Here is a 25452-nt window from a genome sequence, read left to right as displayed (position 1 = left end):
GACCTGGATCTTGCAGAGGGGGTGAGGAAGCATACCTACACACTATCTTTAATAGGTCACCTTTTTCTAATACACTGTATTGTTTTGTTTGTAAACAGGTGACCCAACAGAAAGAAAAAGATACCTACAGTTGAAGATTGGTTTTTATTCTTTCGGAAAACAAAATTTTAAGCACTTTGTTCCTCAGTTGGATTTCATTAGATCCCAAGTGTATGGGATCAGTGGTGTGAAAAAAGGAAGCACAATTGGCAAGTGATCGCTTTTCCAGTCATTCCAATAGACCGTGAGTTTTAGATGTGCAATGTTCCTGACAGCAGTGAAGAAAAGGCCTTCCGGAGATTCCTGGCTTTTGAAGCACCTTCCCCTCCTGTCCACGCATTTACATCCTTGTAGTGGCCAGTAGAGCTCGGGGTTGCTGTGAGTTGGAAGAACACTGGGTTGACAGATCTACTGTGAGCTGTATCGGGACTGCTTTGAAACCCATCTTTCAGTGCACTGAATAAGTCATCTGCTTAAATACAGAGCTGCTTCCATATCAGCTTCTATAAAGTAGTGCGACACTCCGAAAAAGAAGTTTATCATGATAGCTATAGGACAGGAATTGAAAGAAAATCAGATGGAAAGGCTCTGAAAATTTCCACATTACTCATCTCCAAAGGAATTTTCATAAAGATGTTTGACAACATCTGAAAAGATACATAACCATGGAGATACACCTATTACTGTGTTTACCACAACACAATACATTTAACATGGCGTATTTTTAGAAGACCACACACTCTTAACACTTTGTAAGGTTTCGAAGTACAAATTTCCATGCTTAGCTCTTCATAATTGTGAATTTATAATAGTTTGAATTTTATGTGCAGCTTTGTTTATGAGAAGCAATACTTTGTAATTTGATAATATTTCAAATTATCTTTAGTCTTTTTGTTTGAACTATTGCTTGATTACTGTAACTTGACATGACTTTCCTATTGAGAATCAAAATCAGGATTCAGTAATAGGGATGCAGATCTTAAGTCTTTTTAACATGCACCATTTTAAGTTTTATTTTTATGCTCCACAGTGAAAAAAGTGTGCCGTGTGCAGTTGTGTGGCACTTAACGACAGGTATGCGTTCTGAGAAATGTGTCATTAGGCAATTTCCTCATTGTGTGAACATCATAGAGTGTGCAGCCTACTCCCACCTAGGCTGTGTGGCGCTAAACTTAGGGGACCACTGTCCTGTGCGCGGCCTGTCGTCGACCGAAGCCTTGTTATGCGGCGCACGGCTGCATGCAGAATGCAGACAGGCAGAAAAGCCTGCTTGCCTGGCGTTTCACTATCTCCACATGCTGTGAGTGGGATTTTGGGAGAGAGCCTTTGTTATTGTCACTAAGTTTTTCAACGTGTGTGTAGCTCTAGGTGCTGATTTTGCTGTAATGGAGTCCTGAAGGATGCCTTTATATGAATGGAGACATCATGAATTCTCAGCAGGACTGTTGTAGGCTTGAATGAAGGTAGATATGTGGAACTCAGTTTACAGTGTGCTGTCTTGTGTAATTCTGCTTGAGACAGATGCTGGCCTTTATGAGAAAGGAGTTAAGGACTGAAGCACCAAAAAGAACTTTCTTTCTTATGAGGCGGTTCTCTGGCCTGGACCCAGAAGCAGTCCCAGAGTAAAAGCCCTCCAAAGTATATGAATCGGTGTTCCTGGAGAAAAAAAGAAATGGTCGCACCTTTATCACTTTAAAATGTTATTTCCTTTAAAATAATTATGGGGAAAGTTTTTTGGCAATAGGTTATATAAAACAAAATCTTTCTGCTTAAATGTTGGTAATATGTTTATAGATGAGACTAGGAGCTTTTGCACACCATTTTCACGATACCTTGGTTGTATTCTAGCATTATTCCCACATCTTGTCTGGGAAGATTAGAAATCTTCACCCCATGATGGGGGTGGGGGGGTAGATTTTTTTTCCCTGTACACCTTCAGTAAAGCATTGAAGTATGCCTTTTAACCCAAAGAATGATTGGTTTGATTGTTAATACGTCTGAAAAAAGTTTTTTTAGCAAAAATCATGTATTAGTTTTATGCCTTTGGATGCTTGTTCATTACATAAGTTGTTTTTGGTTTTTGTTTTCACTTACTGACATTTAGAAAAATACTGGAGGATCTAGTGTTAAATTAACAACAAAGGCATGGGGACTTTCCTGTGTTGAGGGAATTACTACCCATTTAATCTTACAGCTGGGATTCCATGTTAAAGACAGGCTCACTTATACAAGGGTCCTGTGGTCTGTCTTCCTGAGAGCCCTAGAGACCCTTGTAGGGCGCACTCACGGCTCTCAGCACGTCCCTTTGTAGCGCTCCGTGGCGGTTATCCCACACTTGAGAGTGAGTAGGTGAAAGGAAAGCCTCGTTGGCAGCCACTGTGCTCATTCTCTGGCAAATAACATTCTCCAGCACACCCGTTCTCTTCCTCAAGATTCAGGTTCCTGCTTCCACAAAATTACACTTTATTTAGCTGCAGGTCATCAGCTGCGCAGTTCTCACAAATAATATTAAAATTTCAAATAACTATGGTCCACTTGTCCGTCAAGATGAGATTACCAATTGAATCCTCTTGTTAATTTTAAAGCAGTTTCAGAACCAAAAATTATATGTAAACATGGCTAATTTTTTTTTTTCTTGTCCCTAAGAAAATGAGCATCTTTGGTCTTAGTATTTGGCCTTAGTATTAAATTTGTATATATTTACTTATCATGGTACTTCCAGATGATCATGTTTCCAGTTCCAGTCTTGCCTGTACTATTTATATGGTTTAAAATATTTGACAGTTTTATTTCTGTTATTGTATCATTTCTGTGTTAAGATCCACAAACAGCTGCTTGCTGATGTTGAGTCAATTCAGAGGTGAATTGACCAGTCTAGTCTCAACAGCAATATATTGAAAATCGGGAAACAAGTAGATGATGACTTGGGGATGTTTTGAGGTTAATGTTACTGCTCACTTGAATGTCAATTTTCAGTATTTCCCCTACTAATGCGACCAACATTATGTATATATAACCAGTGTGGCCTGTTTAGAAAAGGTGTGGTTAGTGACGTACACTCCCCATGGCACTGGAGGGTGCAGTGAGGAAAGGCCTGGCTCGAGGATTTCCACAGATGAGCACTCACCTTGCTTACTCGGTGGATATTTTATCAGCTTATGGAGTTGGTGAGCAGCATAAAAACAATCATTCCTTAATTCTTCATTGTGGAACTGGCACATTTCTATAAAATGCATTTCTAAACAGGCTCCAAGGCACAGCTGTAACAGTCGATCAGCTGTAGTATTTCCACAGTGGGAATGTGGGGATTTTCTCATGACATGAAACCGTAGAAAATTCTCAGCACTGTCATGTACTCTGTATAATGAGGGGAAAATCCTTGTTTCTACAAAGCTGCAGGGTGTAGCAATACATGGTAACATATGGCCTGACCACTTGATGTCATAAAATGTGTTCACCTGTAAAGCATACTTTGGCCATAGCAGATACTAAAGAATTAAAACTCTTACTATATCAGTGGAGCAAAAATTAATGGGCAGCATCCTCTCTGTTTGGAATGGGACCAGTATACAATTTAATTTTATACATTGCCTTAGACTCCAGTTTTTAACTACATTCATTGAGTATGTGTATGAATTTAAGTCACTGCTTTTAGCCTAGGTGCAGTTTTTTTCTTTCACTAAATACAAGGGGTTTTTTTGCCCTATAATTTAATTGTTATGCACTCAACATCAGATACCAACCTGTAAAGTACTAATGGGTCCTTAAAGGCCTTATCAGGGAGTTGAAATTTCATATATATTACCGGGTTATTTGTAAAGAATCTTTTTGAACAGCTGTAAAACATTTAAAAACCATGGCAGATGCATTGTTAACATGCAGCCATTTGATAGTGAAAGCAGAAAACTTAACAAGTTTTATCTAATTCCTGCACTGAATTTAAATGATAATATAAAGTTAAACGTGCATTTTAAACAGACTTTATTCCCATTTATTGCTTAGCATGGAAGAGCTGTGCTTAGTGCTAGAGGATTGACGGACAAGATTTATCTCAGATGGCAGAGAGGTAAGCCAGTTGAAGCACCTTACTTTTGGAGCACGTTGCGTTTCTTCCGGCTCCTGAGCCTTCAGTAGCTATCCCTGAACTCTCCCGCAGAGCGCTCTGTAGTTAAAGCACATGAGGAAGAGCCTCTGCTCAGTTAAGCTTTGTAAAATGAAGCAATGGTATTTTTTATCCTGTAAATATAGTCTAATTTAAAAGTTTTTCCTACAAAATGAGTTTATATTGCTGCCTAAACTATCATATATGTAAACAGAGGTTTTTTAAAGGTGAGAGGGAGTCTGGATTGCGTGTGTGTGTGTGTGTGTGTGTGTGTGTGAAATGTTTGCCCATTATTTCGAAGACGTGTTCATTCTAAAATTTTCTGTTCTGCCCATGGTAAATGTACAGCTTGGTATTTTGAGGAATTTAGTTGATTGAATTCCAAATTTATAAATGTTTCTCCCCTTCTGCAAACATGATAATTATGCCGCTGTAAGGTGCATGTACAGAAAATACCTCTGAGGTTGACATATTAAATATTTTATTAATGTTATTTCACACTGAATCTCAAAGCAGCTATTTGTTTTGAGGGTTAGGGGGAAGTTTGTTTCTTTTCAAGTCAGGTATAACTAAGTGTGGCGCAATTTGGGGAGTTAAGGACGGAAAGGAAAGACCCTGGAAAGGGATCTTGAGGTGTATACAAAAGGTATGGGTGTTGGTTTAGAGTTCAATTTTAACAAGGGAAGTTTTGGTTTTTGTTTTTTTTTTTAACTTGCATGTTCTATGGTTAACTATCAAAGAGTGTAACAAGTTATTCTAGCTTTTCCAAGTACTAATTATGTTGGTTTTAAGAAGTCTCCATAATCACAAGATGGCTTTTTCCCTTCATTTGTGAACCAAGAGGGGTAGACAATACAGCCCATAGGTGGCTTCTGACTTCTTCAACTTGGACAGAATCCCCACTGTCTCATTGAATTTCTCATTGTACTGTATGTCTTGCCAAGTGTGAGACCGTAATATATAGTTTATGAAAAATCGAAGGCTACAGATCATTTTGCATGAATAATAAAGCCCATTAGGGCTAATGAAACTGACATGTTTTTTAGCCTTTCTGGTTAAATGAAACTTTTAATGGCAAACTGACTCACCATTTACCAGCTTTGTGCAATGTTATAATGGTAGAAGCAGACACTAACTGGCACACTGCTTGGCTGGTGAGGATGGCTTTACCACCGAGACGTCAGTTGGACAGTGTGCACAGTGTATTGTAAATGCCAACTCTTGCAAATTTACAATACTTAATATGCTCAGTTAACATTCTAAAGTATTAAAAGTGCAAAGAAAAAACTAGGCAGGCATTTATAGCAATACTCTGAAATCTCCAATTGTTTTGACGGTTGCCTTTTGCCCTTTAGTGCAGCTTTTCTGCATTGTAATTTGTCTTGCTTTGTATTTCATGTTTTACACTCATGACTTCAGAGTTAAGTACTTGTTCACCAAGTGTTGCAATCACCTTTCTCTTCTTGTACATGCAATGTAACAACATACAGTTTTGGTGCTTAACGATATTCCTTTTTTTCTTTAATAAAAGATATTTATTGAGTTAACTTAATTTCGTTTGTTTACACTAGCATTGGTGGTAATACTGTCACTTCATTTCAGACAGAAGGAGCATGGCAAGTTGTGCATTTGTTATAACATGTTGAGCAGGATTCAGAAACTATCTACCCCTTTGCTTCTGTCTCTTCCCGACCACTGTTTGTACTGAGACATTTTAATGGCAACTTTACTTGTGCTAGTAACAGCCTTATTTGTGTCTGCGTAACTGCCCACATAGTTTGGAAATGATGACCTCCAAAATTGGAAGGTCTTTAAATGCCTGTCATTTAGCAGTCAGTTTGTGATCATCTGAATTGGGGGAGATGATTGGCTTTCCACCAAAACACAGGACTACCTTAACAAGAGCCCGGCAGATGCCCTCACCTGATGCTGACTCGATGCCACCCCTGCACACAGAGACACGCGTGCTCTAAGGGACTTGTGTCCCAGATGCTGCCCAGTCCTGAGTAAGGGCTCCAGTTTGCATCTCTACCCCGCTTAGTACATCATAGTTCATCAGAAGAATCTAGTACCTAGTTCAGCCTCGTGAAAATCACGGTGCAGCTGGCTTGCAGTGGGCTTAGTGGATGACCTCTTTATTGGGTTAGCCATCTTCACTAACACAGGTGAACACCTCTCCTGGAAATCTACACCTACCTAGAATTCCTTAGTCCTTTGCGACTCTGTCGTTCATCCTGACCTTGCTGAGGTCTATAAGCTGGTTGAAAACCTCATGAAACCTTTGCTACAGGAAGCTGTTTGGGAAAGGTTTAAAATTCTTTGGTGCAAAAATACCAACATTCCATCACATTCTGACAGGTACTAATTGATAACGAAGTTTAACCATATCTCCCAAGCACTCTGTCCCTCTGCCAAGTTAGTACATGGATACCGGTATCTTTCCAGAGACCCCACAGCTTTGTTGCTCACCGGAAACTTTGTTCTTCACTGTTGACGTTTTCTCCAGACCTCTCCACTAATAAACTTGCCCGTTCACAAGATCCTCTTGCTCACCAGTTGTGTGCTCTCATCTTTGAACTTGGCTATTTGCAGACTGCTTAACCTCTAACAGACTGATGACCCATTAATTCTCCTGTGGAGTTCATATGGGTCCATCCTCTAATCACAGGCGCCTCCTCCTGCTTTCTCTCACTCCTGCCGCCTCCTCTGCGCTTGGCTGTTGCTGTGAATGACTCCATATACTCAAGCCATTATGCATCTTCCTGATTTCAAGTTCCTCCCTGTCAATAATTTTGATGGCCAAGCCATTCAGTAGAGTTTTGGACTTCCTGCCTCCACGCTGGTTAAGGAAAGCATGCACCAGCGCTACAAGGCTTTCTGTGGGCAGCCTTTGGTCTTCTTTCCAAACCTGGAGCCCCAGTATCTCCATTTTACATGCTCATCTCATGCCTTTCCACCTGCACGTGTGTCTTTCTAAAACGCCTCTCTTCCTTATCTCAACACCATCTGAATTCCCTCTGTTGAGTGTTGAGTTGGAAAGCCTGTGGGCAATGTGTGGTCTGACCCTCTCTGTGTATCAACATTCTTAATCAGAACATTGAAAGTAGAGGAATAAGAAAGTTACAATGTGAAAGGGAGAATTACAGAATTGGATTTTAATCTTCACAGTTCTACAAACATTACCAATCACTTAAAGCATGAGAAAAGGGGTTAGACAGGAAATTATCCAAGGTGACGACTCCTACATGGCCGAGAGCTTTGCTTTAAAACCCCTCCGTTTTATCCCACAGCATCTTCAACTTTACCCTATAAGGGCCGACTAGCGCTCAGCTTCCAGTTGAGACTGTCTTGAGCTCTTCATTCCAGGTTAAAACTAGACTTGAGTCTCCTGTGTTGAGATGTGCTAGAGAAACTGCTGGTCAATAAAAGTGTTCAGGGGCTGGCCCCGTGGCGCAGCGGTTAAGTTCGCACATTCTGCTTCGGCGGCCCAGGGTTCGCCGGTTTGGATCCCGGGTGTGGACATGGCACTGCTTGGCAAGACATGCTGTGGTAGGCATCCCACATAAAATAGAGGAAGATGGGCACGGATGATAGCTCAGGGCCAGTCTTCCTCAGCAAAAACAGGAGGATTGGCAGCAGATGTTAGCTCAGGGCTAATCTTGCTCAAAAAAAAAGTTCAGGAAGGATAAAAATGAAAGTATCGAAGGCATCAAGATGTGACTTCAAGTAAAGTCAGTTACAGAAAAAAGGCTATTAAGTTCAAATCTCTTCAGAGGCAACTTATCCTAAGATATGAATGAGTTATAGCAAATTCCGGTGCAGTGCTTTGGGCTCAACATAGGCTAATATGCAGTGTAGACTAGGAACCCTGTTCCCCACGACGCACTTGCTGCGAGGAGAGCCATAGGGACATGTATTTCTAGATATGCCTGGACAGGTAACTTGTCCCCTTCAGTGATGTCTCACAGCTGCAGGTGCTGGGCCTCCTCGCCTCAGCAGTGTGCTTTTCACATGCCTCTAGAGCTGGAACGCCCAGCGACGGCAGCCAGTGTGGGTTCTTTCAGCCTTCAGTAAGTGTCCTGCTATATCTCCCTGGTCACCTGGAGCCCTTTTTCCTTGAAGTAATATTAAATAAGGCTTTTATCAAATCATTGCAACTCCTGAGTATGAAAGCTTTTTTTGAGAAAAGCCATAAGCAATTAAACCTACTGGCCAATTTCTATCAGAATAATTTACTACCAAGAACAATTAAAAAGTTATTTACCCCCGAGGGCATTGAACTCCATCAACAAGTTTTGTGTGATCAAGGATGATGAGAGACTGGCAAACTGCAAGAAACCGGATGTTGTATGTGACCATTTTTCAATGGAAAGAAAATGAAGTCTACCAGGAGTCAATCATACAGTTACTCCTAAAACTTGGTATGAAAGATTTAAAGTAAGAAACCGTACTCTGAATTCCTTCATTTTACAGATATTCTACAGTGTGTAAATATCTATATTTAAGCTAGAAGAATAAATTAACACCATTAAGTGACTTGGGAGAAGAGTACAAAGAGGGGAAGAAAGTTGCCGTCTGTAGCCATCATGGGCATATCGTGATATAATCTTATTCAGAATTACATTATGCAAAAGCCACACTACGGTTCTGTGGTGGAAACAGTCCAGTTGGCAACAACATCCCATAAATGTTTTGGGCCAAAATGATCTTTTTCATGCTTAAAGAAAGAGTCTTAAACCTCTGGGATTTTCTTTGATTAAATGTTCCAGTGTTCCCGTAGTTCAAATCTCCTTTTAAAAATTATTTGGGGGCCAGCCCCAGTGGCCTAGCAGTTAAGTTCAGTGCACTCTGCTTCAGAAGCCCTGGTTTGATTCCCAGGTGGGGACCTACACCGCTCTGTTAGCAGCCATGCTTTGCTGGTGACCCACATACTAAAAATAGAGGAAGATTGGCACAGATGTTAGTTCAGGGCAAATCTTCCTCAGCAAAAAACAAAAACAAACCCTTGGTTTTCTCTACAGGCCACTTTGTGACCCACCTCTTTTAAGAAATAGATGAGGGCTGACCCCATGGTTAAGTTCGCGTGCTCCACTTCAGTGGCCCAGGTCTCACTGGTTTGGATCTGGGGCATAGACATGGCACCACTCATCAGGCCATGCTGAGGCAGCATCCCACATCACACAACCAGAAGGACCTACAGCTGGAATATACAACTATGTACTGGGGGCTTTGGGGAGAAGAATTAAAAAAGAAAGATTTGGAATGGTCATTAGCTCAGGTGCCAATCTTTTTTAAAAAAAAATATGATAGCCTATCTGGGCAAGTATATGAGTCAATTTCACAATTTTTGAAAGAGAATCTTAACTCTATTGCCTGTTCTGTCAGCACTTCCAACAACCATCAGAAATTGCAACATAAATAGACTGTGACCCAGCACTTGCTGAAACGTCTTCTGATGTCAATGATGAATCTCTCTCATGTTATCTAAGATTGGGTAGAAGGCAGCAGCCAGACGTATTATCTCACCAACTCCAGCAATACTGTCACTGCATTATTTATAAGCATGATGGTTTATACTTTGGCTTTGGTGGATGGTTGAGATGAAGAAATATCCATTTCTAAATATTTCTAGACTTTCTTCATAACTCTCCTCTCTCTTCCTAGTTAGTCTCACTCTTTCCCAAGGTTCTAAATGACATCTGTCATTGTGATTCCCAATTTGATTTTTCTCTGGTCTGTGTCTCTTCTTAGAGCACTAGATCTGTACGTATTCAGCTCCTAGTGATCTCCTCGTTTGGATACCTCATACGTATCTCAAATATAACATGTCCAAAATGGGTCGCTTGACACCCCCCCCCCCCCCCCGAGCAAAACCTGAACTCAACCCTCCCTAGTTTTACCCAGCTTTTGCGATTTATCCAGTTCTGTAATTCAGAACCTGGAAGTTACCTTTGCTGCCCTTTTCACCTTCACCGTCCTCATCCAGTTCTCCAACAAGTCCTGCCAAACCCACTCGAATTCACATCTGGCACGTCCACTGCTTTCTCTGTCCCTTACCACCCTCTGGTCTGGAGCATCTTCGGCTCTCGCCTAGACTGCCGCACTTGCTTCCTAGCTGATCTTCCCACTGCCACTCTTGTTGCCTACAGCTTATTCTCCACCCACAGTTAAAGTGGTGAGATCATCTCCCCTCCATAAAACCCTCCAGTTGCTTTCCATTGTGCTTAGAATAAGATCTCAAATCTCCATCCCCCGGACTACAGGGCTGGATGTGATTTGGTCTTTCCTATCAGTTCCATGGCCTGCTGAGCTCTAGCCACAGGTGTAATCTTTTTCTGACCTTAGGACCTGTGCACAAACTGGCCTCTTCCTAGAGCTGTTATCCTCCCTCCCATTTTTTGGAAATGACCAACTTCTTTGTGTCCCCACAAAATCTGTATGTTGCGATCCTAATCCTCAGAATGTGTCCTTATTTTGAGATAGGGTCTTTACACAGATAGTGAAGTTAAGGTAAGGTCATAAGGGTGGGCCCTGATCTAATATGACTGGTATCTTTAAAGGGGGGGGGGATTTGAATATAGGCATACATAGAGGGAAGATGATGTGAAGAGACGGAAGTAGAGAATGGCCGTCTACAAGTCAAGGAGAGAGGCCTGGACAGGGCCTTCCCTCCCTGCCAGCACCGTGATTTTGGACTCCGGCATCCAAAACTATGCGACAATAAATTTCTCTCTTTGAGCTGCCCTGTCTGTGGTCCTTTGTTACGGCAGTCCCAGGAAACTCCTACGTCATCCTTAAGGTTTCCACCAAGATGTGTCCTCATGGAGGACTTCCCACTCTTCCTTGAGTTGGTCCCCGTTATCCTCTATCAGCCCCTTGTGTGGCAAAGTCATGCTAACCAGGTAATCCATCAAACTTCCCTACCTTTGCTAGCACCCTTGCAGTTAGAAGAGCCATATAACTAGTTCTATCCAATGAATTAGAAGCAGTAATGTGTGTCACTTTCAGCCTGGAGCAGTCAACAGTCCAGGAAAAATTGCTCCAGTCTCTCTCTTCTCTAGTGGCAAAGGGAGAAGTCTTCTGCACTACCGGAGTGTGGAGCCTCCTCTGAGATCATGAAGAAGACAAGGATGCCCGCTATCACCACTCCTTTCACCATTGTGTCAGAGGTACTAACATTGCAGTTAGGCAAGAAAAAGAATAGGTAAAGGATTGCAAAGAAAGAGAAAGTAACATTTTTGGGCAGATACTATGGTTATGTGTGTAGAAAATCCAAAAATATCTATAGATAAATACTAGAATTCAAAGGGTTAGTAAGAATGGCTTGATAAAATTCAATATTGGAATGTCAACAGAATTCCTATATACAGGCATACCTTGTTTTATTGTGTTTTGCAGATACTGCATTTTTTACAAGACCCTCCACCAGCAAAAAGATTATGATTCACTGAAGGTTCAGATGATGGCTGGCATTTTTTAGCAATGAAGTGTTTTTTAATTGAGGTATGTACGTTGTTTCCTTAGACATGATGCTGTTGCACATTTAATAGACTACAGTGTAGTGTAAACACAACTTTCATATGCACTAAGAAACCAAAAACCTCACGGGATTCGCCTTATTGCAATATTTGCTTCATTGTGGTCTGGAACCGAGCTCACAGTATCTCAAGGTATGACTGTACTAGTATCAAACAGTTAAAAAAATCAAATTTATAAAAGTTGTCATCATTTAAAAACACTGACAAATCAATGAAAAGACAGACAATGCAGTAGAAAAATGAACATGAGACTTGAATCGGCAATTCATAAAAGAAATTCAAATGGCCAGTGTGCATACAAAAATAGTCAAACCTCATTAGTAACAAGAAGAATGTAACTAAAACCAAAATGAGATAGCATAATCCTCAAGAATGGCTAAAATTTAAAAGATGGAAAATTTTGAGTGTTGTCAAGGATTTAGAAAACAACTTTCATATACTCCTGGTGGGTAGTATGAATAGTACAACTATTTTGGAAAACTGCTAGGCATTATCTACAAAAGTTGGACGTATGCGTACCCTGTGACCCAGCTGAAATATGTATATACTTGAATCAAGAGGCATGCAAAAATGCTTATAGCAGCATTCTTCATAATAGCCAACAACCAAAATAACCCAAATGTCCATCCACTGATGAAGGGACAAACTGTGGTATGTTCCTAAAATGTGCTATAGTCATACAGTGTAGTACTCTAGAACAAGAAAAATGAGTACAGCTACACACAACAATTGGGATGAATCTCAGTGACATAAAGTTGAGCAAAAGAAGCCAAAAAGTATATCTAATATATGATTCCAGTCGTATAAAGGTAAACAGGCAAAGCAAAACTAGAGTCATATGTCACTTAACAATGGCAATACATTCTGAGAAATGTGTTAGGCGATTTTGTCATGTGTGAACATCATAGAGTGTACTTAGACAAACCTAGATGGTGTAGCCTAATACACACATAGGCCATGTGGTGCCAATCTCATGGGACCTCTGTCGTATATGAGGTCCATCGTGGACTGAAACATTATTCATTATAACATTATATAGTGTTTAGGATATTATTTAGGTAATAAATCTGGAAAAAAATAAAAGCAAAGAGATGATTGCCGTAAAAATCATGATCGTGGCCGCGTTTGAGAGAGAGGAGAGCTTTACGACTAGAAGGACCGTGTGCAGAGCTGCGGGGCTGGCCAGGTTTCCTGACCGGGTGGTATGGTAGGTGGGGCCTCACTTTACAGTAATTCAGTAAGCTGTACATTGATATTTTTGTATTTTTCTGAGTAAGTATTACATTTCACAATAAAGTTTTTAAAAAGCCTTAAGGTAGAGTTGTTTCATTAGAATTCTAGAAAGTGTTTCTAGAAATCAGTTGCCAAAAACCTTTTGCTCTGCAAAATAACTTGCATGTTTGCTCTACAAAACAGTGAGAACCATATAATCTAACATGTTTCACTTGTTTTCATTAGCTGGCCGGAAATCAGAGTCAAATTTAGTGCTGTCCTGGAAGAACCGGCTCAGCTGAGACTTCTGCACTTCACAGTCTCTGCTCCTTTTAATTGGCTGTGTGCGTGTGTGCGTGTGTGTGTGTGTGTGTATGTGTGTACTCTCCTCTAGGTCTTTTAAGATTGTAAGTTTTCTTTGGGGAAGTAGATGGGAAAATCTTTAAAAATTTCATCAAATAAAAAGAAGAAGATGTTGCAACATAGCATGGCATAGTGATTAAGACCGGGGACTCTGGAGACACCTACTAACTGTGTGGATTTGGACAAATTATTTCTCTGCTTCAGTTTGTTCACCTGTAAAGTGGGGACAATGGTGACGGTCTGCTTCGTACGGCTGGGTTTCAGATTAAATGAGCGCATGGAAGAGGCCTGGCTATCAGTCTCCTTAAGGTAGCAAAATTCTTCACAAAGAACCACAAAGATCTGAGTCATTTAGAAGAACATCTGAGACTAGAATAGAGGCTCCTGGACAATCTGAAAAGGCAGCAATAATCGCACACATTTCCTTCTTTAATAGGACATAATTTCATTCACATCTCACAAAATGAATATTATGCAATAGGCAACATTTTAAATTGACAAAACTTTACCTGCATGTTTACTCTTTGTAGAAAGAATTGGGTGCAGCTGAAAAGTGCAGAATTTCTCTTTTCTGGCTGACTTTCTGTGGAAATGAATCCTAAAGAATCAAAATATAATCCAAAAATGTAAAGAATGCCAACGAACTTTCCATTAAATATAGTGGCTGGAAATGTTATCACTACTCCCTCCTAAAGCCCTAATGTGGCCGTGAAGGAAGAAAGGGCAGAAGAGGAGAAAACTATGGACGGGAAATGTTCTGCGTTTGGAAGATGCCTGGGAGGCCGGTGACTTCCCCGAGTGGAGGGAGCTGAGCTGAGAGTCTGCAGTGAGCTGCTGAGAAGCTGGCCAAGTCCTGAGGGGCCTGGCGCTCGCTAGGAGGCACCGTGTTCTTTGGAAGGTGGTAACAAGGTAGAAGGGTGAAAAGGAGGAGGAGAGTGGAGGTCCTCAAACAGGACGAACAGACCCCTCAACTCCCAGGCCCGCCTGCCCCCGGCCAGACACTAGAGGTTCATTCTCTGCATAAAATGAGCCAGAGAAGATCTGGACTCCAGTAGCAGGTACAAGACGGGGACAGAGGTAACGCTGAACACGGGAGCGTTAGGGCACAATCCTCAGCTGGGCCCCTAACCCTCAGAGCAGCCTGCAAGTTCTCTCTCTGGAGAAGCCAAACGGCCCCAGAGAAAAGGCCAGCACGTGTTGATGTTTGCGGGTGGGAGGGGTGGAGACTGACCCAATGACAAAGCTGGCCTCCCACCCACTCAGCCTGACCCATTAACCCCAAAGGCCAGTCAGCCAGCCCCACCCTCCCTGCCCAGGGCTCTCAGGTCTCCCTGCAGAATGTGAAGGCTGCTTAGAATCACAGGGACATTTTCAGAAAGTCCATACAACGGGCAAGGCCAAAGCAAACTAAAGAAAGCAGCTCTTAGAAAACGAGAGACTAGGAGAGCAAAAATTAAAATTACTTTCATCAGAAAAATAAGGCAAAATACTGCATCTGTGAAACAAGAATGTGTTGCAATAAAAAGGAATTTCCATGAGCAAGGAACAATACCTAGAGAGGAAAACTCTGGGAGCTGACACCACAAATTCAATACAAGGTTTAAAAGACAGAGGCAGGGAACTCTCAGAGCTCGTCAACAGCTAAGGAGGTGAACAAGAGACCAGATCATCAGAGGATTAATTCAGTTAACCCAATATTTGATTGATGCCCGGAAGAAGAGAGAAGAAAAGGGGAGAAAATCATTAAAGAAACACCACAGAAACTTACTCTTTTCTCTGCCACAGTCTGTGTTGAGTTTTCTGTCAGGTGCCATCGAAGGATTCTCAGACGGTCCCCAGAGGAGAGTTCCAGGATGACGAGGCCTCAGAAATGCTCCCTGGAATGGGCAACATGAGGTCACCGGCTCCCTTGGGGAGGGCACTTTTGGTGGAGGCGTGGGGCAGACCCAGAGTGAAGAGGTCTGGAGGGCGAATGGAAAGTTAGGAAGTGGAGAGAATTCGTGAATGCACGGTTCTTTCAGAAGTTTTTCAGTGAAAAAGAGAGACATCAACAGATAGCTCTAAGGATTAAGGGCAGACATTTTTTTAAAGGTGAGAGACACTAGAGCATGTTTGTGTGCCGATAAAAAACATAGTAAGTAAAAAGTAAAAGTGACTTGAAATAGCAATTGTATTCCTGTCTCTCAGGTAAACAAAAGACTATGTTTATAATTAATAAGAAGAAAATGAATTATCCAGTTCAGTCGCCCCAAAGACCTTTGACCTCAATGATGGGAATGATTTAAATTCAAAGGATTAGAGGTGGCAGGAAGGATATGATTTTTTCTGGTACCCAGCTGAGTTCTCCATCACTACACAGTACACCTGAAAATAGCCATAGATCAATTCTGGTCATCGGTGAATCTTGGAGAAAAAGTTTCAGTTCTTCCCCCACAGTGTTTTCAGTGATTTTTTGTGTCACTAGTACTCTGATTTGGTGAGTCCACATTTAAGGTCAGTACTTGTATTATCCGCTTGCTCAACAAGTTATCTAATCGTTTAACAGGATTTACTACACAGCGACCGCGTGCCCTTGTGGATACACAGGTGTCTGCAGTGCGAGCGGGCGGACGTAGGCTGCGAAGAAGACCGAGGCTCCGCCCTGAGTGCTCGGTGGGGGAAGCGTTAGACGCCGGCGTGGGACCCACCCTCGGTGCCCGCCGTGTCCGACAACTAAAGGCGTTTGCTGCAGCCACGACACAGCATGACCATCAGGACAAGACAAAGCGGCACAGAACACAAGACCACTGGAAGGGTGGGGCCTCACCGCTGTCGACGCCTCCGGGAAGCGCTGTCGTTGGTCACCTCGGAGCCCCTCCTGGAAGGAGACAGCTCGGGGGCTGCTGCTTCGGCTGACGGCGATTCTCTCCAACACCCTAAGCCTTCTTCCCGAAGTCTCCGTCCTAGTCATTCTGGCAAACTCTGCAGCTGATATTCTGGGGCAACTGCGTGAAAAGCAAAACATGGCGCCAGCACAGCAGACCCTCCAAAGGGCCGAGACCACTGCTCAGTCACACAACTGCCATCTTTGTCTCCCCAAACCAGTGCCAGCATCGCGGGCGCCTTCCTGACACCAGGGGGAAAGAACGTCCTGACTCCAGAGGGGCCACCTCCGCCCGGGGCCACCCCGCCCCTGCCCAGGCTCCGAAGGGCCAGAGTCGAGTGGAGGAGGTTGGGGACGCTGCTGAGACGTGGGCCTGCCAAAGCGTAGTTTGAAAGTTAGAGCCGTGTTGGACGGAGTGTGAGCAGAGCGTCCAGAAAGGCCTAATTTACTCCCTGGCAGCAGCTGCTTTGTTGGAGGAGTCTGATTCCACTTCAATGAAGAATGCGCTGGGATGAATGTATAAAATATCTGTTGTTTCAATAGCCATCAAGGGAAAATATACGAGGAGTGAAAGGAACAGTAATGACCAAGAAGCATTTCCCAGTCACGGAGAACGTTCCTACCCAAGAAATAATTTTATCCTATTTTTGCAAATGCAAATAAGAATGGAAATTTAACATGGTCATTTCCACCACGGAACAGGCTTTGGTAATTGCTGCCAAGTTCTATAATAATCATAAATGCCTCTCATTCATCCCCATGCTGAGGTTTGATCCTTATGTCTCCTCACAGGAGGTCAGCGCTGAGGACTTGCTGCCTTTCTCTCAGCCAGAATCCAGCCACTTTACAGCTTTCATTTAGACAAAGTGCAGCAGGCTGAGCTTGGCTTCGGGACCTGGCTTTGACAGCTGGAGACGTTAGGCTGCACTTTTTTAGCGAGTCGTGAGTGAGCATAATAAAGTGGAGAGACTCCAGAAGGGCACTGATTTTTAGTCCTGCTCTGGCTGTGTGAGCTTAGGCCAGTCACTGACCTTCTCTGGGCCCCAGTTTCCTCCTTTGGGGAGTTGGACAGGAGAATCCCTGAGGTTTCTCCCAGATCTCACATCCTATGATTCTACAAGTGGTGCCAGCTGAGGCAGGCTGCTCCAGACGGCCTGAAAAGGAAGGATGCGCCAACAGTGTCTTCCTTTCCGAATAGAACATTCAAGAAGTGGCCTGGCACCTCCCGAGGAGCGCATACCCCCTCAGGCAGAGAGGAGGGGCCCCTGGTGCTGAGGAGCCTGACACGCTGAGAGGACAGCAGGCTGCCTGCCACCGTGCCCTGGCCGAGCCGGCTGGCTCTCAGGAGTCCAGCCAGCCTGTCCCCTGCCTAGTCCCCAAGGAGGTTCTCTGATCTGGGTTTGCCCAAACGTGGAAGATCAGTTCTTCTTCTACAAATTCACATGTGCTGCCCAGAAACCAAGGCACTTTTCAGAAGGTTCACGATGACTCTCTCTGGTTCATCAACCCTTTTTTGATATCGCGGCCTCACAACACTGCCGCCCATTATGTCTTGTCTTCAAGCCTCCGATTTAACAGTCAAGAGCTTACGAAGTTTTCCCCAGTAACTTCGAGAAGTAATTTACATGTAAGCCGTATCCCTTTACCGAGTGGTGACAGCTGCACACGCCTGTGAAACTCCCACCACAATCCAGACACAGAGCATTTCCGTCACCCCCAAAAGGTCCCTGGTACCCCTGCAGGCAAGGGCCGACCTGCTCTTTGTTCCTCCACCAGACTCGTTTCATTCTCTAGAAGTTCACACAAACGGAACCACACGGCCTGGACTCGCGTCTGGCTGCTTTCACGCGGCATAATGAGATTCATTCACGTTGTTGGCGTGTCAGTCGCGTGTTCCTTTGTTCTGCTAAATAGTAATCCATTGTATGGATGGAATGTACTCTGTTCATTCATCTGTTAATGAGCATTTGAGTTATTTCCAGTTCGGGGCTATTGGGAATCCAGATTCACGTGCAAGTCTTTGTGTGGACAGGTTTTTATTTCTCTTGTGTAAACAGCTAGGAGTAAATGGCGGGATCAGATGGTAGGTATATGTTGAAAGAAAGTTAACAGCATTTTGAGACAACCATAACTGATTGCCGGGCACACCTCTGCCCTCGGATGACAGAAACCTTAGAGTTTCTTTAGAGGCATTGAGTCTTAACCCCCTCCTTCTCTTGATGTATTGAATATTCTAGAGACAGAAGAAGAGATTGGAACGAGTTATAGACCATTTCCCTCCTTTGCAGAGGAGGAATTGGGGCCTGCGGAGATGAAGGGACCTGCCGAAAACAGGGCTGCTGGGCATGTTCAAGATACTGGCAGGTCACACATGTGTGTACACTGCATGGCAAACGCGAGTGTGTGGAGTCCACGGAAGGAAACGTCAGGCAGAGCCGCCCCGCGCTGGGATCTGGCTCACGCTGTTAGTCTCGTGGCCTGTCACAGTTAGAAATGACCCAGTCATCCCTTATACTGGATGACATGCCTTCTCCACCTAGAACCTGATGGGGAAAAAATGTTTTTTAGCACGAGCTGACAAAGCCCCAGAAGCCCCTGGGACTTAGCAGACGTGTGCAGAGACCTCCACTTCTCGTGCGGGGAGCAAGTCAGCTCCTCTGCGGGCACACTTCACACCCAGCCAAAGGCGAAACCACCAGTAATGAACTTTGCTTGAATTCATTCACGAGGAGTCCAGTGTGGAAATATTTTGTTCCCTTTTTCATTCCCGTTCGCTATAAAAGTGGAATAAAATCATCCATTGGGGCCGGCCTGGTGGCGTAGTGGTTAAGTTCGTGCACTCCACTTCCGCAGCCTGGGGTTCACAGGTTTGGATCCTGGGCGCGGACATAGCACCGCTCCTCAGGCCGTGCTGTGACAGCGTCCCACATAAAGTAGAGGAAAATGGGCACGGATGTTAGCCAGTGACAGTCTTCCTCAAGCAAAAAGAGGAAGATTGGCAACAGTTGTTAGTTCAGGGCCACTCTTCCTCACACACACACACAGAAAGGAATAAAATCCATTGACCACATCTCTTTCTTAATCCAAAACATAGGCCTAACGAAAATCTAATTTAAAAAGATCAGTTCATGTTTGCTCTCTATTGTCAACATTCGTGTGATCCTGGGAGGGATATTTGTGAAATCATCTTTAGCACTAACAGCAAATCTTATTTCGGAGGGCATGCCACTGGATGCATTACATTGTAAGGGTTGCACTCAGGTAGATCAGAAAATGCTCATTTAAAGGAAGAAACAGGTCACTTGAAAGCATTTGACCATCACCCAACAACAAATAAAATTACTTTCATTCCTCTCAGAAAAAAACAACTTTGAGAAGAGAATTTATGATATGAAAAGACTATATTGGTCAAGTCTTTCTTGGTATGACTCTTTTTCTTGACACACAAAGTGAAAAGATTGGAATGAAATTCAAAAATTCTTTGAACCAAATAATAAAGAGGAAGAAATAACCGCTTACAGAAAAGTGTTACCTTTATCACATTTCCAAATTTGTCAGTTTTCTCAAAAGCAGAGCAGGCTCTGCGGAGATAGCCAAGCCCCGTCCAGCAGTGCAGCTGGTATTATAGCCTGAAGATTAAGTTGAATGTCAAAAGCAGTTCTGTGGTTTTCACGCTGCACCAAGCTGCAGCTTTTTAAGGAGCCCGTCCGTATTCTGGCTCTGAAGATACCCTGCCAGCCCCCAGTCCACAACAAAAACGGTCTCAGCATTCAGACAAGGTGGAACCAGAATCTTCACTCTGAAATCCGGGATCCCAACGAGGCCGAAGTGGAAGGGGTTCTTTACTAGAGAATGTATAGGGCAAGGCTAAGAAGGCTCCCTCGGTGGAGGAATGGGGTGTCTCACCTTTATTACTACCGACCCCCTCTTATGTGATCCCGACTCCAGCAACCCTGGACTCTTTCCAGAGGGCAGGGAGACAGGAGTGCAGCGCTCCGTAGCAGGAGTACCAAGTGCTATCCGCATTACTGCCAGCATTTTTAGCTTCCAGAACCCTGGGGTCTGATTTTCCAAAAACCTGTCCCTGAGGTTCCTCTGAGTCCACATGAATTAGCGCCCCCGGCACAGCAGGAAATTGTATCTAGAGCGTAGTTCAATCATTGCTGCCACTTTCTTGCCTGGATTTCTCTCCTGATGCATGAAGTAGGCATATCAGAATAGAGGCTTCGGGCGGGAGGTACGAGGACTCCATGGACTCTTAGCTCTGTCTTCTCGCCCCCAAAGTTACAGCACAGTCTTGGGATCAGATAACAAACCAGGCAACAGGAAGGACTGGATGAATCATGGTCAACAATTCAGGAATCTTCCCAAGGACTCTGCCCTAGCAACTCCAGCCACAGCCACCTAGCTCCAAGCTTGTTACAGTCTCTTCAGTAAGCAGTCAACTCCGTTTTTCTTGTTATCTTTCTCTCCTTCTCTCAATGCTGAGGTTGGCATAGAAAAATATGCCTCTTACAGAAAAATAGGAATTAAGCCCGTCTGAGTGCAAACTGGATTCCATCCTTTGCTGTGTAGCGTTGGGTGACCAATGGTTTCCCGGAGTCTCTGGGTGTTTATCTGTGAAGGAGAGCCCCTACCTCTCAGGCTGTTATTGGGACCAAATGACACAGCATGCAGAGTGTCTGACACACGCCATGTGGTAATGAAAGTTCCTATTCCCCTCTTTTGTGGCTATTGCTCTTTCAAATAGAATGAAACCGATAGGGAAAGCAATTACAACTAGAATTACAGGTTTGAGACATCTTGGTTTGATGAGCAAATCATTAGCCAAAAGGAGAGTTCGGACCTTTTCTCTTTGTTGGGACCCAAGCTAATATTTAGCGGGTAGTGGCGAGGGCCCAAGCTGCGTGCAGCTCTGCGATGAGCGTTGTTCAAAGGAGAGTTTCATCGTACTTTCAGTTCGGGCGGCTCAGGGCCATCTAAGCTGGGAGAATTAAAGCAACGGCAACTGGTAACTGCAGCGCAACCTGGCACAGGTGGCTTAACGGGTAAGTTAGTAGGCAGCCGAGAGAGAGAACAATCGTATGGTCTGTTCTCCACTCTCTGAAGGAGGCTGCACCCTACCCCGGGGGCAATCTTTGGCAGGGCTCCTGGGCAAATACTCAGTCTTTACCTTAGAAGAAGCCTGTATCCTCCTGCCTGGTGACAGTAAAAGTAGATCCTGGCACCTAAAACAGATCTGAGTCCAAAATGATGAAAGCAAGCACACCCACAGTTGGGAACCCAGCACAGTGCAGGGGAAGGTACGTTATTGATTTTTGTTGAGTTCTTGCTCATGGTAATTCAACTGTCAAAGCAAGAAGCCTGTTACGGGATTTGACGTAGGATTAGAGGAGGGAAGAGTTTATACTGACGACTTACAAGATCAGTGGCCACAGTTCTAAGCAACATGGTCGTGATGGATCAGCAGAGCTAACAGACTAAAGAGGAAAACTTCCTGATCTCACCGCCCTGGGGTCACCTTGTGTCCTTAAACGCTCTATTTCATCAATCAAGTGTGTAATTTTTGTTATTGTCATTGATACACAGATTGACTATTGGGAAAAAACTTCTCTAAATTATTTATCAGAATGAACTTTGTAACTAATAAACGAAGACAGCAGGTACTACCATAGACCAATGGTCAACCTTAGAGATACAGTTTAAAAATCTGCAAAATTATGACAACATATCCTTTACTTTTTAATTAGCTACTCTGTTTCTTGCAAAAGTCAAAAAATATGTGAATGGGTTATTATGGAAATATACCATCAGACCAGTATAACATGATCAGAAAGTAGGAGCAGAAACAAATAAGGGCAAAGAGGAAGGAAAAAACTAGAATTACAAGAACTCCTCTCTGAGGAACAAGCTCTTAAGCCCCAAACCTGGTATTAGCTCCCTGGCATCCAGGGTGATGAGGGGATGATGGATTTAAGCAGTTCTCATCACCTAGAAATAAGCAGCATAGACCCAAAAGAACAAATTTGTGTAGTCTTAATCTCTGGAAATAATTTGCGATGGAGATCTTTCCTTAAAAGGAGAATTGGGTAACAGTGGAAAAAAGTCCTGATAGCACCTTGACCTTACACGCACAAGTGTCCCCTGTGTACATGAACCAGGGTCTCCTCTGCAGGGACACCATGGAGGGAAGTGAGGCTGCACCACATTAGCATAAAATTAGGCCCTGTAGTCAGGATCCCGCCTCCCGAGGCAACCAGGATGTGGCCTCAAGTTTGGACATGAGACAGGCATTTTCCTGGTCAATAAGAAGAGATGTGACGAAGAATTTTAGTTTGTAACCCTGAACTATCCTGGAAGCTGGATCCTACTGATTTACTGTGAAATTAAATGATAGTTATCAATATGATTATCTGGTGTCACCTGGTACTCTTCTCAAGGTCATTTTGGACCTTTCTTCACAGGCTCTTTTCTGTCTCCATGTTCTCTGCTCGCCCGTTTAAATGTCAGGACTTCCCTGGGCTCCGTCCTCTCCTCTCCACCCCCTATTTGATTTCATCTACTCACGGCCTCACCAACAGCCTGCACCTACTTCTGTAACTTCCAAATTCATTTCTCCAGCCTACACTTCTCTCCCAACTTTCAGATTCATAAGACTTCTGGAGAAGCACCTCAAACTCAACATGTCCAAAACAGAACTATCTTTCCCTAAACCAAATCTGGAACCCTAGAAGTCCACCAGACAGTTGCCAAGTCCTGAAAAGTCTGTTGGTGGTGGGTACATTTTCACAGGTCACAATGAGGGTGTGCAAAGAATATAATTTTGTTCTTCTCAATTTTGTTCTAAAATACATTCTGCCTAGCAGCAGAAACATTGTTTTGGTCAACTCAAGATAAACTCAGCCAACTAGGCTTCCTCCCACCACCTCCTCCCTGGGGTTACAGCTAAGTTCTGTGCAATGTCAGTACTTGGAGGGCGGGGGGAGTGGTGGGCTCTGTTGATGCTGGCATTTGCTTGGACAGCTGGGTTCCCTCTGGCCTCGCTTACTGGCGCCTTTCTGCACCAACATCCACGGAGATGTCCATCTGGTCTTTGGTCTCAGATCCATGCAGGTGACCCTCTGTCCCCATTCATTGGCTCCTTTGTCAATTACTTCTACAGCTGCTGGAGAGGGTGTGGCAGGGAAACTTTCCAGATGCTTCCCTATGCCCTATGCCACTCTGGGGACCCAAGAAACTTGTTGGGGACTATCTTAGCTGAGACACGCCATGTTGCCATTTCTTCTCAGTGGCTGCTGCATTGTCCGGGTTCAGTGGAATTCTTCTGTAGGCAAACCTGGAAACTGAGGCATGGGTGTCCCCTGCTATTCGATCCTCCATTCTGTCCAGAGGTCCACTTATTTATCCCCCAAATCTGACCTAAGGCTGGTGTGTTGGGGGAGGGGAGCAGAGCTCAGGGCCTCTTCTTAGAGATACTGCCACCCTCTTGCATCTTATTTCCCTTCAATTCCTCTTCTTTCTCAAATGAGGGTGTAATTTTTTTGTTTTTTTTAATTTCATTTGAGGGGAGAAATTCACAAGTAGAGAATTTACTCCCTTGTCAATTACTGCAGTAACAACCCAATCCCAAAGGCCATGGCACAGAACGCTTTCGCTGTTGTTTGAATTGGGGGCGGGGGAAGGGAAAGGAGCAATAAATGCTAGGAAAGCAGCAGAAATTAAAAATTTCAAAATAACACCCATCACCTACCTCTTGAACATCTCTCATATTTAGTTCTGCTGCTTTTGCATCATTACCAATGTTTAGGTTCTTTTGGGTCTCTTACCTGGATTCCTACAATTAAAAAAAGGTCATCCTGAATCTGGTCCTGCAGAACCTTTCTTTAATCCATATTTCCCCTTAGCTTTACTGAGCTATAAACACCGCGTAAGCTTAAGGTGTGCAATGTGTCGACTCGATATACTTATATATTGCAAAATGATTACCACAACAAGGTTAGTTAACCCCGCTATCACCTCACACAGCCTTGAATTCATTCTTGATACCACGGCCAGAATGATTTACTTTCTCTAAAATGTAAATCCAATCATGTTACTTCCCTCCTTAAGGTTTCAGCGGCTTTCCACTGCCTTTGGGACGTCAGAACTGCCAAGGACACGAGACAAGCTTCCCATCTGGAACCTGCCTCGTTTGCTCTGGTGCCCCAAGCTGTCACTGATGGGTCCACCAGGGTGTCAGACTGCATCTGAGTGGATGGCTCTTTGTTCTTGTGATGTACCCTCTCTCCCAGGCTCTCTGCCCATCACCTGAGTCTTCAAAGAGGATATCTATTCACCCTTTACATCTCAGCTCAAATGCCACTGCTCTGGCTCCCTTTATAACATTAATGTCTTACTGCACCTCTTGGTTAAAACACAGGCTTTCTTCACTAGACGATAAGCTTCTTGAGGGTGGGGACTGTGTCTGAGCATCTTTGCATTCCCAGTCCACAAAATGTTTGATTGAATGAACAGCCAACTGGCAGGGGATGCTACCAGAAGCAGAGCCATCAAAAAGGTGCCAAGACCTCCTGGCATACGAGGGAGACACTGTCTGGAAACGCCACAGTTCCAGCATCTCTCTATTCCTCCTTTCCTCTTTAACCCTGTCCCCTTCTTCCCCACTTTGAAGCCTATAAAGCACAGTGCTTTGGTTTTTAAACTGTCCTTCATACCCCTGGCAGTCCCCCAGTTATCTCCACTTGGTGGCACTGTGCAACAGCTGGTGGACCAAGTCACTAAACAGAGGCTGAAGTTTACATTGGGCGTCTTCTCTTTTCTAAAGCAGTAAGGCATGTTCAGTCATTCAGCACATTTATTGAGCAACTACCACATCCATGGCATGTTGCTAGGTGTTGCTTGTAGTATAATTTAGAAAGGTTTTCATCAAGATCAGTTAAAACTTTTTTTTTTTGAGTATCAGTTTTTGGGAAAATTTATTCATCCAGAGTTCATTCCGACTGGGGATATGAGAGGCACTATGGGACATTTGGTAACTGGGCAGTAATCAATCCTGAATACCCCTAAAACTTAGCAAAGGAGCCTCAAGGTCAGGACGACGCGGCCAGAGCAAAACAGGAAAGAGAAAATATGGAAATTCTTAAATAAACCATGATAAATCCATAAAATGGAATACTCTGAAGGATTAAAAAGGATGAGGTAAGTCTCTATGTACTGACTTGGACAGAACTTCCAAAAAGATTAAGTAAACGGCAAACTGTAGAGTAAGACATACCATGTGATAAAATTTATGTACTCCCTTCCCCCTACAACAACAAGGTATTTCCATCAGCACA

General features: G+C 43.6%; 1 protein-coding gene across 2 annotated transcripts in view; it reads left to right on the top strand.

The window, feature by feature from the left end:
• Window positions 1-5688, top strand: part of JMY (junction mediating and regulatory protein, p53 cofactor) — a 104259-nt gene extending 98571 nt beyond the window's left edge. For both annotated transcript variants that reach the window (XM_023618108.2, XM_070234630.1), the window contains one exon: window positions 99-5688. The gene's annotated coding sequence lies outside the window, so the exon portion shown is untranslated. The remainder of the gene's footprint in view (window positions 1-98) is intronic.
• The last annotated feature ends 19764 nt before the right edge of the window (window positions 5689-25452 follow it).

Source organism: Equus caballus, chromosome 14 (genome assembly GCF_041296265.1).
Source record: "Equus caballus isolate H_3958 breed thoroughbred chromosome 14, TB-T2T, whole genome shotgun sequence".
Classification (NCBI taxonomy): domain Eukaryota; kingdom Metazoa; phylum Chordata; class Mammalia; order Perissodactyla; family Equidae; genus Equus; species Equus caballus.
The sequence above is the reverse complement of the archived record's forward strand: the minus strand, read 5'-3'. Positions and strand labels throughout refer to the sequence as shown.